At 43.8% G+C, this 14,852-nt stretch overlaps 1 pseudogene; it reads left to right on the top strand.

The window, feature by feature from the left end:
- LOC123491569 overlaps nt 1–8,234 on the top strand; it is a 27,430-nt pseudogene extending 19,196 nt beyond the window's left edge.
- The last annotated feature ends 6,618 nt before the right edge of the window (nt 8,235–14,852 follow it).

The following is a 14,852-nucleotide window of genomic DNA, read 5'->3' as shown; positions in this document are numbered from 1 at the left end:
AGTGGGGAAAAAAGTATTTAGTCAGCCACCAATTGTGCAAGTTCTCCCACTTAAAAAAGATGAGAGGCCTGTAATTTTCATCATAGGTAAACGTCAACTATGACAGACAAAATGAGAAAAAAAAATCCAGAAAATCACATTGTAGGATATTTTATGAATTTATTGGCATATGATGGTGGAAAATAAGTATTTGGTCAATGACAAAAGTTTCTCAATACTTTGTTATATACCCTTTGTTGGCAATGACACAGGTCAAACGTTTTCTGTAAGTCTTCACAAGGTTTTCACACACTGTTGCTGGTATTTTGGCCCATTCCTCCATGCAGATCTCCTCTAGAGCAGTGATGTTTTGGGGCTGTCGCTGCAACACAGACTTTCAACTCCCTCCAAAGATTTTCTATGGGGTTGAGATCTGGAGACTGGCTAGGCCACTCCAGGACCTTGAAATGCTTCTTACGAAGGCACTCCTTCGTTGCCCGGGCGGTGTGTTTGGGATCATTGTCATGCTGAAAGACCCAGCCACGTTTCATCTTCAATGCCCTTGCTGATGGAAGGAGGGTTTCACTCAAAATCTCACGATACATGGCCCCATTCATTCTTTCCTTTACACGGATCAGTCGTCCTGGTCCCTTTGCAGAAAAACAGCCCCAAAGCATGATGTTTCCAACCCCATGCTTCACAGTAGGTATGGTGTTCTTTGGATGCAACTCAGCATTCTTTGTCCTCCAAACATGACGAGTTGAGTTTTTACCAAAAAGTTATATTTTGGTTTCATCTGACCATATGACATTCTCCCAATCCTCTTCTGGATCATCCAAATGCACTTCAGACGGGCCTGGACATGTACTGGCTTAAGCAGGGGGACACGTCTGGCACTGCAGGATTTGAGTCCCTGGCGGCGTAGTGTGTTACTGATGGTAGGCTTTGTTACTTTGGTCCCAGCTCTCTGCAGGTCATTCACTAGGTCCCCCCGTGTGGTTCTGGGATTTTTGCTCACCGTTCTTGTGATCATTTTGACCCCACGGGGTGAGATCTTGCGTGGAGCCCCAGATCGAGGGAGATTATCAGTGGTCTTGTATGTCTTCCATTTCCTAATAATTGCTCCCCACAGTTGATTTCTTCAAACCAAGCTGCTTACCTATTGCAGATTCAGTCTTCCCAGCCTGGTGCAGGTCTACAATTTGTTTTTTGGTGTCCTTTGACAGCTCTTTGGTCTTGGCCATTGTGGAGTTTGGAGTGTGACTGTTTGAGGTTGTGGACAGGTGTCTTTTATACTGATAACAAGTTCAAACAGGTGCCATTAATACAGGTAACGAGTGGAGGACAGAGGAGCCTCTTAAAGAAGAAGTTACAGGTCTGTGAGAGCCAGAAATCTTGCTTGTTTGTAGGTGACCAAATACTTATTTTCCACCATAATTTGCAAATAAATTCATAAAAAATCCTACAATGGGATTTTCTGGATTTTTTTTTCTCAATTTGTCTGTCATAGTTGACGTGTACCTATGATGAAAATTACAGGCCTCTCTCATCTTTTTAAGTGGGAGAACTTGCACAATTGGTGGCTGACTAAATACTTTTTTTCCCCACTGTACGTGTTTGTATGGGTGTGTTACATGACATAGCCCATTTATTTTACCCTTATTTTACCAGGTAAGTTGACTGACAACACATTCTCATTTACAGCAACAACCTGGGGAATAGTTACAGGGGGAGAGGAGGGGGATGAATGAGCCAATTGAAAGCTGGGGATGATTAGGTAGCCATGATGGTATGAGCGCCAGATTGGGAATTTAGCCAGGACACCGGGTTAATACCCCTACGCTACGATGAGTCAGGACACCTGTTTAACTTCCCATCCGAAAGACAGCACCATACACAAGGCAATGTCCCCAATCACTGCCCTGGGGCATATCATTTATATATATATTAGACCAGAGGAAAGAGTGCCTCTTACTGGCCCTCCAACACCACTACCAGCAGCATCTGGTCTCCCATCCAGGAACTGATCAGGACCAACCCTGCTTAGCTTCAGAGGCAAGCCAGCAGTGGGATGCATGGTGGTATACTGCCTAACACACCCCTACAGGTAGGCTTGAGGGACTGACCTGTTCTTTGGTTGATCGGTCGAGGGTGACACCACCCTAAAAAAGGCAGGAAATGGTCATGTATTTACCTTTACTACGACTGATCTAAATGGATCTGCTTTTAAATGGTTGTTTCTGTGTACATTGGCACACAATAGCTTCAGGACTGGAGAATAGTTATAAAATTACTGGCCCTACCTGTGCAGCTGTAAAAGTCCCTGAAATGACATCAGCTGTTTGTACATCTGACTCTATCAGATTCGATCCACAGTACACACAAAGTATGCAGGATATAGGAAATAAAATAATAGCTCTGTCGGTTAATGGATTCCAATCATAAAATCTACAACACAAACTAAATACAGACTAACAACCGACACCCTAGAAACATCTAGGTCTACACCTACAAACAAGCAGCCATTCACACTTCCTCTATCCTCAGCCTCAAATAAAGCAAAGACGGCAGACATCCAGACAGAAAGCAGCACTTTGTGCCTAAACCAGGTGTTTCTCCGTCAAAACAGAGCCAGGCCTCTCATCAGAAATGACAGTGAGGAAGGGACGGCCGTTATAGCTCAGCCGTGTCAAAGAGATGAGCCCAGTTTCCCACAGTAGCTGGCTATTACCTCGCGACTGTGTGATCTGTGATTAGAGAGAACCGTTAGCTGTTAGATCTCTGGAAATGCTCCCAAGCTATTAGGTGATTTGTAGTCTATGATAATAGCTAAAAGGTGTAACCTAGTTTACCTACTCTAAGATTAATGCATGGTCCTAAATCGAACAAACTTGAGTTCATGATAAAAGAGGACAACCTGTACATTCTACTGACTCCAACTGATGGACCAATCAGATAGTCTTATCTTGCTCTTTAATAAGCAGACTCTTGGTATTGGCCCAGACCACACACTGTGTTGCGCTGATGTCTCGGTTGTACTCCTTTCCTTGGAAGAATGCTCCAGATTAGACATTGGCCAGATAAAAGAGGGTTGGCAACGCTTTCAGTTGGTCCGATCTCAAAGGAAAACCTGCAATAGATCACAGCGTCGCACTCGCTCACATCAATGTGTGTGGGTATAATATGCACAGTTCATCTTACGTAAGACGGTTTCAAGAAATCACTCTTCAAGCACTCTATACAAGCAGGATTATCGTGCACACGTTGACGGTTGACCACACTATAAAAGCCATTGAAACCCGGCTCTCTTGAACATGCCTCTTCAATACTATTGGATGGAGATTGACTCCCATTATTTATCTTAAATTAGTTTCTATGGTGTCCTTGTCTGGGTAGCCTAATATACAGTAAACTCCAAAAGTATTGGGACAGTGACAATTTTGTTGTTTTGGGTCTGTACTCCAGCACCTTGGATTTGAAATGATACAATGACTATTGTGATGAGTGTGATAGAAGGAGTCAGGCACAGGATGGTAAATCACCGAATACAGAGTTTATTCCGTCGTACACAATTGCGCTGGATAGCGACAAACCAAAACAGGCACAGGGGAAACTATCTACCCTGGCAATACACGGTACGGGATACTCCAACAATATACAGGCACAGGGGAAATATCTACCCCGGCAATACAAGGTGCGAGTAGCTCCACCGAGCTACACTACTCTCACAATAAACAATCACCCACAAGGACAAGGGGGGCAGAGGGAACACTTATACACGGACTAATGAGGGGATATGAACCAGGTGTGTGTAATTAACAAGACAAGACAAATGGAATGATGATATATGGAGCGGCAGTGGCTAGTAAGCCGGTGATGACGAACGCCGAAACCTCCCCGAACAAGGAGGGGAGGCAGCCTCAACGGAAGTCGTGACAACTATGACTTTAAAGTTCAGACCACCAGCTTTAATTTGAGGGTATTTTCATCCATATCGTGTGAACCGTTTAGAAATGAATGCACTTTTTGTCCATAGTCCCTCCCCATTTTAGGGGACCAAAAGTATTGGGACAAATTCCCTTGTATGTGTATTATACACAGGAGTCTGGTAAGGGGAGGACGGGCTCATAGTACTGGCTGTAATGAAATAAATGGAATGGTATCCAACTCAAACACATGGTTTCCATTCCAGCCATTAATATGAGCCGTCCTCCCCTCACCAGCCTCCTGTGGTATTATAGTATACATATCAATGTCCATTGGCCTCCCCTTGATGTTGATAGTGTTGTTTTGGTTGACCCAGGGTGTGTGTGTGAGGGATTGCTCCACTCCTGACTCCTGGAGCATGTTGTTGTACACATCTCTGTGTGATTGAGATGTTTCTTTCATCAACCACACTTAGTTGGACTTCATTCAGTCATTACCAGCTGGTGTGTGTGTGTGTGTGTGTGTTGCATGCCTTTGATTAGGATATCCTATAAAGCGTCTGCTAAATGGCATATATCTAGGACTTGGATTAGGTGGATCAATCACCTCCAGGTGTGTCTCCAGGTAGATGATTCCTTTCCTGCATCTCAGACAAACTATTTCTCTGACCTGTCGCTTATCTCTCTGACACACACCCAGGTCTAGAGGTTCAGCTGGACTTTGGACGTGTGTGTGTGTGTGTGTGTGTGTACGTGCACCAGATGAGGCTGGTGGGAGGAGCTACAGGAGGACGGGCTCATTGTAATGGCTGGAATGGAAGCAATGGAACGTAAGATGAACTGTGCATATTATACCCACACACATTGATGTGAGCGAGTGCGACGCTGTGATCTATTGCAGGTTTTCCTTTGAGATCGGACCAACTGAAAGCGGTGCTAACCCTCTTTTTATCTGGCCAATGTCTAGTCTGGAGCATTCTTCCAAGGAAAGGAGTACAACCGAGACATCAGCGCAACACAGTGAGTGGTCTGGGCCAATACCAAGAGTCTGCTTATTAAAGAGCAAGATAAGACTATCTGATTGGTCCATCAGTTGGAGTCAGTAGAATGTACAGGTTGTCCTCTTTTATCATGAACTCAAGTTTGTTCGATTTAGGACCATGCATTAATCTTAGAGTAGGTAAGCTAGGTTACACCTTTTAGCTATTATCATAGACTACAAATCACCAAATAGCTTGGGAGCATTTCCAGAGATCTAACAGCTAACGGTTCTCTCCTAATCACAGATCACACAGTCGCGAGGTAATAGCCAGCTACTGTGGGAAACTGGGCTCATCTCTTTGACACGGCTGAGCTATAACGGCGTCCCTTCCTCACTGTCATTTCTGATGAGAGGCCTGGCTCTGTTTTACGGAGAAACACCTGGTTTAGGCACAAAGTGCTGCTTTCTGTCTGGATGTCTGTCGTCTTTGCTTTATTTGAGGCTGAGGATAGAGGAAGTGTGAATGGCTGCTTGTTTGTAGGTGTAGACCTAGATGTTTCTAGGGTGTCGGTTGTTAGTCTGTATTTAGTATTTAAAGGATCCCCATTAGCTGACAAGGTAGCTGTGACGAGGTGTGAATGAAGGAGTCAGGCGCAGGAGGTAAAACACTGAAGTCCAGAGTTTATTCCGTTTACATAAATAAAACGCACCCAGCGTCAAAACGAAACTATCACAAGGGAAATAGTCCACCTTGGCAATAACAAATGGAAGAGTAGCTCAACCAAGCTACTCGCTCTCACAGTGAAACAATCACTCACAAAGACAAGGGGAACAGAGGGAACACTTATACACATACTAATTAGGGGAATGAGCACCAGGTGTGTGTGATTGACAAGACAAGACATGACAAGTGGAGTGATGAGAATGGGATCGGCAGTAGCTAGTAAGCCAGTGACGACGAACGCCGAAACCTACCCAAACAAGGAGGGGAGGCAGCCTCGGCGGAAGTCGTGACAGCAGCAGCTTTATGAGAATTGTCTTCGGGGTGTGGAACATGAAAGGGGGGTCCTGTGTTTTGCTGTCGCATGGCTCTGGATTATAGGGCTGTCTCTGAGACAAAGGTGTGTCTACCGTGTGCGTTTGTTGCCTGACTAGAAGGGGTAGGCAATATTGGTGCACACTGCTGGAGAGGTAAACAACAGTTTGTGCTGTAGATTTTATGATTTGAATCCATTCACCGACCGAGCTATTATTTTATTTCCTTTATCCTGCATATTTTGTGTGTACTGTGGATCGAATCTGATAGAGTCAGATGTACAAACAGCTGATGTCATTTCAGGGACTTTTACAGCTGCACAGGTAGGGCCAGTAATGTTATAACTATTCTCCAGTCCTGAAGCTATTGTGTGCCAATGTACACAGAAACAACCATTTAAAAGCAGATCCATTTAGATCAGTCGTAGTAAAGGTAAATACATGACCATTTCCTGCCTTTTTTAGGGTGGTGTCACCCTCGACCGATCAACCAAAGAACAGGTCAGTCCCTCAAGCCTACCTGTAGGGGTGTGTTAGGCAGTATACCACCATGCATCCCACTGCTGGCTTGCCTCTGAAGCTAAGCAGGGTTGGTCCTGATCAGTTCCTGGATGGGAGACCAGATGCTGCTGGAAGTGGTGTTGGAGGGCCAGTAAGAGGCACTCTTTCCTCTGGTCTAATATATATATAAATGATATGCTCCAGGGCAGTGATTGGGGACATTGCCTCGTGTATGGTGCTGTCTTTTGGATGGGAAGTTAAACAGGTGTCCTGACTCATCGTAAGCGTAGGGGTGTTAACCCCGGTGTCCTGGCTAAATTCCCAATCTGGCGCTCATACCATCATGGCTACCTAATCATCCCCAGCTTTCAATTGGCTCATTCATCCCCCCTCCTCTCCCCTGTAACTATTCCCCAGGTTGTTGCTGTAAATGAGAATGTGTTGTCAGTCAACTTACCTGGTAAAATAAGGGTAAAATAAATGGGCTATGTCATGTAACGCACCCATACAAACACGTATGCACAAATATAATAAAACATGTTAACAGAAGGTTTAAAAGTACCGGTATTTCAAATGGATGTAAGTTTCTGGCTAGTATTTGCATGTTCCTTCCCATGTTGTCTTTGATGGTTTGCCATGCAAATGCGGTTTGGGACCACTCCCACAACACACAGCAGATAAACTAACCAACAGCAAAATTGGAACATGCAGTTGTATATATCAATGCCATTTTCTTCTGCCATCACAGATATGGTAAAAGCGAGGTAGCAACAGCATTTATTTTTCTCTTCTGTCAACACAGAAAATCTCTTCCAAGTAAATCGAAGATTGACTAACAGTTTGAGAATGTGGTTTGATTTTCTTGTAGATGTTAGGTAAACTTAGCCTACACACCATTCAAGTTATCACGCTAGAAACATACTGTAACACCATTTGTTGCCAGGGTCTCTATAATAACCCAGTGATTGACAAATCGGTCATTGCGACACAACACTGCAAATGAAAAATCAGCTCACAATGTACACTATGCGTTCATCTGTTCAAACAAGCAAAGCAGATCAAATCTCTGAGTGATGCAACACGTGGGTTTGGCATCTCTCTCTCTGCCTAGCCAGCACTCGTCCATACCGGACACAACACAGGTGATGGATTTGAGATGCGATCCGTTTTGTCACTGCAGGTGAAGATTAAAAGAAGTTCCAGATAGAGTTCCAGTACATAGAAAGGTGGAGTTAAAAAGTAAGTTGGACTATATAGACGAGTTATAGAACATTATAGGCTATAGAAAAATGATGGCATGGAGCGCAAAGTCTCCAGCGTTATATTTTGACATGTTCTTCAAAAGAAAAAGTGTCAAACTATGAGAGCCTGGGTTTCAGATCAAGGGGTTCATTCCCCTCATGGAAAGTCATTTTTTGGATGTAAAGCACATTGTACGACTATGATCTCACCTGTGATATGGTTACTACCTGTGGTGTGGTGTTGAGTCAGAGGTGTGTTGGTGTCTGTACAGCTGGTTCTGTTGATTCTTCCAGGCCAGAGGTGGCTCATTTAAAGCCCCATGGTGTTAACCTTCTTTTTAGCTGTGTTGCTCATTGAATGATATCATGATATGGCTGCTGCTTGATACTGAAACCTATATTGGCAACTCTCTCGTAACAATTTACAGCCTTAAACAGACTTTATCGGCCTAGCTTTCAACAGGTCCAAAGATACGAATTTCAGTTTACTTCAAGGACGAATAAGGACAAATAAGTCCAGCTGTCGATGCCTGTTCTTTTCCCCCTCTCTCCTGTCCTCATATAGCTTAGCCTAGCCTATCCACGCCACTCTTATTGACCTGTTAGGCTAGCCTATCCACGCCACTCATATTGACCTGTTAGCCTAGCCTATCCACTTCACTCTTATTGACCTGTTAGCCTAGCCTATCCACGTCACTCATATTGACCTGTTAGCCTAGCCTATCCGCTTCACTCTTATTGACCTGTTAGCCTGTTCACATATCTCTTATTGACCGGTTAGCCTGTTAGCCTATCCACTTTGCCTTGCCTCCAGTGCAAAATGTGCAGTTATGTAATGTTTTTGACAGGGACTGACGTGTAGCGATTACCAATGCCTCCCCGTCAGTGCAGCCCATGTGGAAGGATTTCTGTGGAAGTTTGGCGAGCTGCCAAACCAGCCTCGCTCCCTTTACATGACCACATTGTGCAGCGTCTGCTTTTCTCCCTGCTGGATGGAAGCCTTTCATTTAAAGAGGAGTCAGTCTACATCTACCCCACAGATTAGGCCTACTCTTTGGTAGAGCAAGACACCACCACCTCACATTATAATGTACAGTGGCTTGCCAAAGTATTCACCCCCCTTGGCATTTTTCCTATTGTGTTGCCTTACAACTTGGAATTAAAATGGATTTTTGGGGGGTTTGTATCATTTGATTTACACAACATGCCTACCACTTTGAAGATGCAAAATATTTTTTGGTGTGAAACAAACAAGAAATAAGACAAAAAAACACAGAACTTGCATAACTATTCACCCCACCCCCAGTCTCAAGTCTCTGGAAGACTGAAACAGGTTTTCCTCAAGAATTTCCCTGTATTTAGAGCCATCCATCATTCCTTCAATTCTGACCAGTTTCCCAGTCCCTGCCAATGTAAAACATCCCCACAGCATGATGCTGCCACCACCATGCTTCACTGTGGGGATGGTGTTCTCAGGGTGATGAGAGGTGTTGGGTTTGCGCCAGACATAGAGTTTTCCTTGATGGCCAAAAAGCTCAATTTTAGTCTGATCTGACCAGCGTACCTTCTTCCATATGTTTGGGGAGTCTCCCACATGCCTTTTGGCGAACACCAAACGTGTTTGCTTATTTTTTTCTTTAAGCAATGTCTTTTTCTGGCCACTCTTACGTAATGCCCAGCTCTGTGGAGTGTACGGCTTAAAGTGGTCCTATGGACAGATACTCCAATCTCCGCTGTGGAGCTTTGCAGCTCCTTCAATGTTATCTTTGGTCTCTTTGTTGCCTCTATGATTAATGCCCTCCTTGCCTGGTCCATGAGTTTTGGTGGGTGGCCCTCTCTTGGCAGGTTTGTTGTGGTGCCATATTCTTTCAATTTTTTAATAATGGATTTAATGGTGCTCCGTGGGATGTTCAAAGTTTTGAATATTTTTTTATAACCCAACCCTGATCTCTACTTCTCCACAACTTTGTCCCTGACCTGTTTGGAGAGCTCCTTGGTCTTCTTGGTGCCGCTTGCTTGGTGGTGCCCATTGCTTAGTGGTGTTACAGACTCTGGGGCCTTTCAGAACAGGTGTGTATATACAGTGGGGGAAAAAAGTATTTAGTCAGCCACCAATTGTGCAAGTTCTCCCACTTAAAAAGATGAGAGAGGCCTGTAATTTTTATCATAGGTACACGTCAACTATGACAGACAAATTGAGAGAGAAAAAATCCAGAAAATCACATTGTAGGATTTTTTATGAATTTATTTGCAAATTATGGTGGAAAATAAGTATTTGGTCACCTACAAACAAGCAAGATTTCTGGCTCTCACAGACCTGTAACTTCTTCTTTAAGAGGCTCCTCTGTCCTCCACTCGTTACCTCTATTAATGGCACCTGTTTGAACTTGTTATCAGTATAAAAGACACCTGTCCACAACCTCAAACAGTCACACTCCAAACTCCACTATGGCCAAGACCAAAGAGCTGTCAAAGGACACCATAAACAACATTGTAGACCTGCACCAGGCTGGGAAGACTGAATCTGCAATAGGTAAGCAGCTTTGTTTGAAGAAAACAACTGTGGAAGCAATTATTAGGAAATGGAAGACATACAAGACCACTGATAATCTCCCTCGATGTGGGGCTCCACGCAAGATCTCACCCCGTGGGGTCAAAATGATCACAAGAACGGTGAGCAAAAATCCCAGAACCACACGGGGGGACCTAGTGAATGACCTGCAGAGAGCTGGGACCAAAGTAACAAAGCCTACCATCAGTAACACACTACACCGCCAGGGACTGAAATCCTGCAGTGCCAGACGTGTCCCCCTGCTTAAGCCAGTACATGTCCAGGCCCGTCTGAAGTTTGCTAGAGTGCATTTGGATGATCCAGAAGAGGATTGGGAGAATGTTAAATGGTCAGATGAAACCAAAATAGAACTTTTTGGTAAAAACTCAACTCGTCGTGTTTGGAGGACAAAGAATGCTGAGTTGCATCCAAAGAACACCACACCTACTGTGAAGCATGGGGGTGGAAACATCATGCTTTGGGGCTGTTTTCTGCAAAGGGACCAGGACGACTGCTCCGTGTAAAGGAAAGAATGAATGGGGCCATGTATCGTGAGATTTTGAGTGAAAACCTCCTTCCATCAGCAAGGGCATTGAAGATGAAACGTGGCTGGGTCTTTCAGCATGACAATGATCCCAAACACACCGCCCGGGCAACGAAGGAGTGGCTTCGTAAGAAGCATTTCAAGGTCCTGGTGTGGCCTAGCCAGTCTCCAGATCTCAACCCCATAGAAAATCTTTGGAGGGAGTTGAAAGTCCATGTTGCCCAGCAACAGCCCCAAAACATCACTGCTCTAGAGGAGATCTGCATGGAGGAATGGGCCAAAATACCAGCAACAGTGTGTGAAAACCTTGTGAAGACTTACAGAAAACGTTTGACCTGTGTCATTGCCAACAAAGGGTATATAACAAAGTATTGAGAAACTTTTGTTATTGACCAAATACTTATTTTCCACCATAATTTGGAAATAAATTCATGAAAAATCCTACAATGTGATTTTCTGGATTTTTTTTCCTCATTTTGTCTGTCATAGTTGACGTGTACCTATGATGAAAATTACAGGCCTCTCTCATCTTTTTAAGTGGGAGAACTTGCACAATTGGTGGCTGACTAAATACTTTTTTTCCCCACTGTATACTGAGATCATGTGACAGATCATGTGACACTTAAATTGGACACAGGTGGACTTTATTTAACTAATTATGTGACTTCTGAAGGTAATTGGTTGCACCAGATCTTATTTAGGGGCTTCATAGCAAAGGGGGTGAACACATACAGTGGGGAGAACAAGTATTTGATACACTGCTGATTTTGCAGGTTTTCCTACTTACAAATCATGTACCAACTGTAAGTCGCTCTGGATAAGAGCGTCTGCTAAATGACGTAAATGTAAAATGTAGAGGTCTGTAATTTTTGTCATAGGTACACTTCAACTGTGAGAGACGATTTTTAAGTAATTAATTTGCATTTTATTGCATGACATAAGTATTTGATACATCAGAAAAGCAGAACTTAATATTTGGTACAGAAACCTTTGTTTGCAATTACAGAGATCATACGTTTCCTGTAGGTCTTGACCAGGTTTGCACACACTGCAGCAGGGATTTTGGCCCACTCCTCCATACAGACCTTCTCCAGATCCTTCATGTTTCGGGGCTGTCGCTGGGCAATACGGACTTTCAGCTCCCTCCAAAGATTTTCATTTGGGTTCAGGTCTGGAGACCTTGAGATGCTTCTTACGGAGCCACTCCTTAGTTGCCCTGGCTGTGTGTTTCGGGTCGTTGTCATGCTGGAAGACCCAGCCACGACCCATCTTCAATGCTCTTACTGAGGGAAGGAGGTTGTTGGCCAAGATCTCGTGATACATGGCCCCATCCATCCTCCCCTCAATACGGTGCAGTCGTCCTGTCCCCTTTGCAGAAAAGCATCCCCAAAGAATGATATTTCCACCTTCATGCTTCACGGTTGGGATGGTGTTCTTGGGGTTGTACTCATCCTTCTTCTTCCTCCAAACACGACGAGTGGAGTTTAGACCAAAAAGCTCTATTTTTGTCTCATCAGACCACATGACCTTCTCCCATTCCTCCTCTGGATCATCCAGATGGTCATTGGCAAACTTCAGACGGGCCTGGACATGCGCTGGCTTGAGCAGGGGGACCTTGCGTGCGCTGCAGGATTTTAATGTATTATATTGTCATGTAGCCCATCCCAGCCTTGTGCAGGTCTACAATTTTATCCCTGATGTCCTTACACAGCTCTCTGGTCTTGGCCATTGTGGAGAGGTTGGAGTCTGTTTGATTGAGTGTGTGGACAGGTGTCTTTTATACAGGTAACGAGTTCAAACAGGTGCAGTTAATACAGGTAATGAGTGGAGAACAGGAGGGCTTCTTAAAGAAAAACGAACAGGTCTGTGAGAGCCGGAATTCTTACTGGTTGGTAGGTGATCAAATACTTACAGTGGGGGAAAAAAGTATTTAGTCAGCCACCAATTGTGCAAGTTCTCCCACTTAAAAAGATGAGAGAGGCCTGTAATTTTCATCATAGGTACACGTCAACTATGACAGACAAAATGAGAAAAAAAAATCCAGAAAATCCCATTGTAGGATTTTTAATGAATGTATTTGCAGATTATGGTGGAAAATAAGTATTTAGTCAATAACAAAAGTTTCTCAATACTTTGTTATATACCCTTTGTTGGCAATGACACAGGTCAAACGTTTTCTGTAAGTCTTCACAAGGTTTTCACACACTGTTGCTGGTATTTTGGCCCATTCCTCCATGCAGATCTCCTCTAGAGCAGTGATGTTTTGGGGCTGTCGCTGGGCAACACGGACTTTCAACTCCCTCCAAAGATTTTCTATGGGGTTGAGATCTGGAGACTGGCTAGGCCACTCCAGGACCTTGAAATGCTTCTTACGAAGCCACTCCTTCGTTGCCCGGGCGGTGTGTTTGGGATCATTGTCCTGCTGAAAGACCCAGCCATGTTTCATCTTCAATGCCCTTGCTGATGGAAGGAGGTTTTCACTCAAAATCTCACGATACATGGCCCCATTCATTCTTTCCTTTACACGGATCAGTCGTCCTGGTCCCTTTGCAGAAAAACAGCCCCAAAGCATGATGTTTCCACCCCCATGCTTCACAGTAGGTATGGTGTTCTTTGGATGCAACTCAGCATTCTTTGTCCTCCAAACACGACGAGTTGAGTTTTTACCAAAAAGTTCTATTTTGGTTTCATCTGACCATTTGACATTCTCCCAATCCTCTTCTGGATCATCCAAATGCACTCTAGCAAACTTCAGACGGGCCTGGACATGTACTGACTTAAGCAGGGGGACACGTCTGACACTGCAGGATTTGAGTCCCTGGCGGCGTAGTGTGTTACTGATGGTAGGCTTTGTTACTTTGGTCCCAGCTCTCTGCAGGTTATTCACTAGGTCCCCCCGTGTGGTTCTGGGATTTTTGCTCACCGTTCTTGTGATCATTTTGACCCCACGGGGTGAGATCTTGCGTGGAGCCCCAGATCGAGGGAGATTATCAGTGGTCTTGTATGTCTTCCATTTCCTAATAATTGCTCCCACAGTTGATTTCTTCAAACCAAGCTGCTTACCTATTGCAGATTCAGTCTTCCCAGCCTGGTGCAGGTCTACAATTTTGTTTCTGGTGTCCTTTGACAGCTCTTTGGTCTTGGCCATAGTGGAGTTTGGAGTGTGACTGTTTGAGGTTGTGGACAGGTGTCTTTTATACTGATAACAAGTTCAAACAGGTGCCATTAATACAGGTAACGAGTGGAGGACAGAGGAGCCTCTTAAAGAAGAAGTTACAGGTCTGTGAGAGCCAGAAATCTTGCTTGTTTGTAGGTGACCAAATACTTAATTTCCACCATAATTTGCAAATAAATTCATAAAAAATCCTACAATGTGATTTTCTGGAATTTTTTTCTTCAATTTGTCTGTCATAGTTGACGTGTACCTTTGATGAAAATTACAGGCCTCTCTCATCTTTTTAAGTGGGAGAACTTGCACAATTGGTGGCTGACTAAATACTTTTTTCCCCCACTGTATGTCATGCAATAAAATGCAAATGAATTACTTAAAAATCATACAATGTGATTTTCTGGATTTTTGTTTTAGATTCCGTCTCTCACAGTTGAAGTGTACCTATGATAAAAATTACAGACCTCTACATGCTTTGTAAGTAGGAAAACCTGCAAAATCGGCAGTGTATCAAATACTTGTTCTCCCCACTGTATGCATGCACCACTTTTCCGTTATTTATTTTTTAGAATATTTTGAAACAAGTTATTTTTTTCATTTCACTTCACCAATTTGGACTAATTTGTGTATGTCCATTACATGAAATCCAAATAAAATTCCATTTAAATTCCAGGTTGTAATGCAACAAAATAGGAAAAACGCCAAGGGGGATGAATACTTTTGCAAGGCACTGTAGTCGATAGACTTTTGTATCCTGGTATTGTGAGTTGGAATGCGGGGATTTTGCATTGAGATGAGTATCTTATTCTTACATTGTGAATTCTTATTCCATTTTCATGGGTTTTGTATTGTGGGGTCCATGGGGTTTTGTGTTCAGGGCATTGCGTGTTCAAAGGCCTGTCTGGTTAGTGGTTGTTTGTTATC

Source organism: Coregonus clupeaformis, chromosome 1 (genome assembly GCF_020615455.1).
Source record: "Coregonus clupeaformis isolate EN_2021a chromosome 1, ASM2061545v1, whole genome shotgun sequence".
Classification (NCBI taxonomy): Eukaryota; Metazoa; Chordata; class Actinopteri; order Salmoniformes; family Salmonidae; genus Coregonus; species Coregonus clupeaformis.
This window is presented reverse-complemented; position numbering and strand designations above follow the sequence as displayed.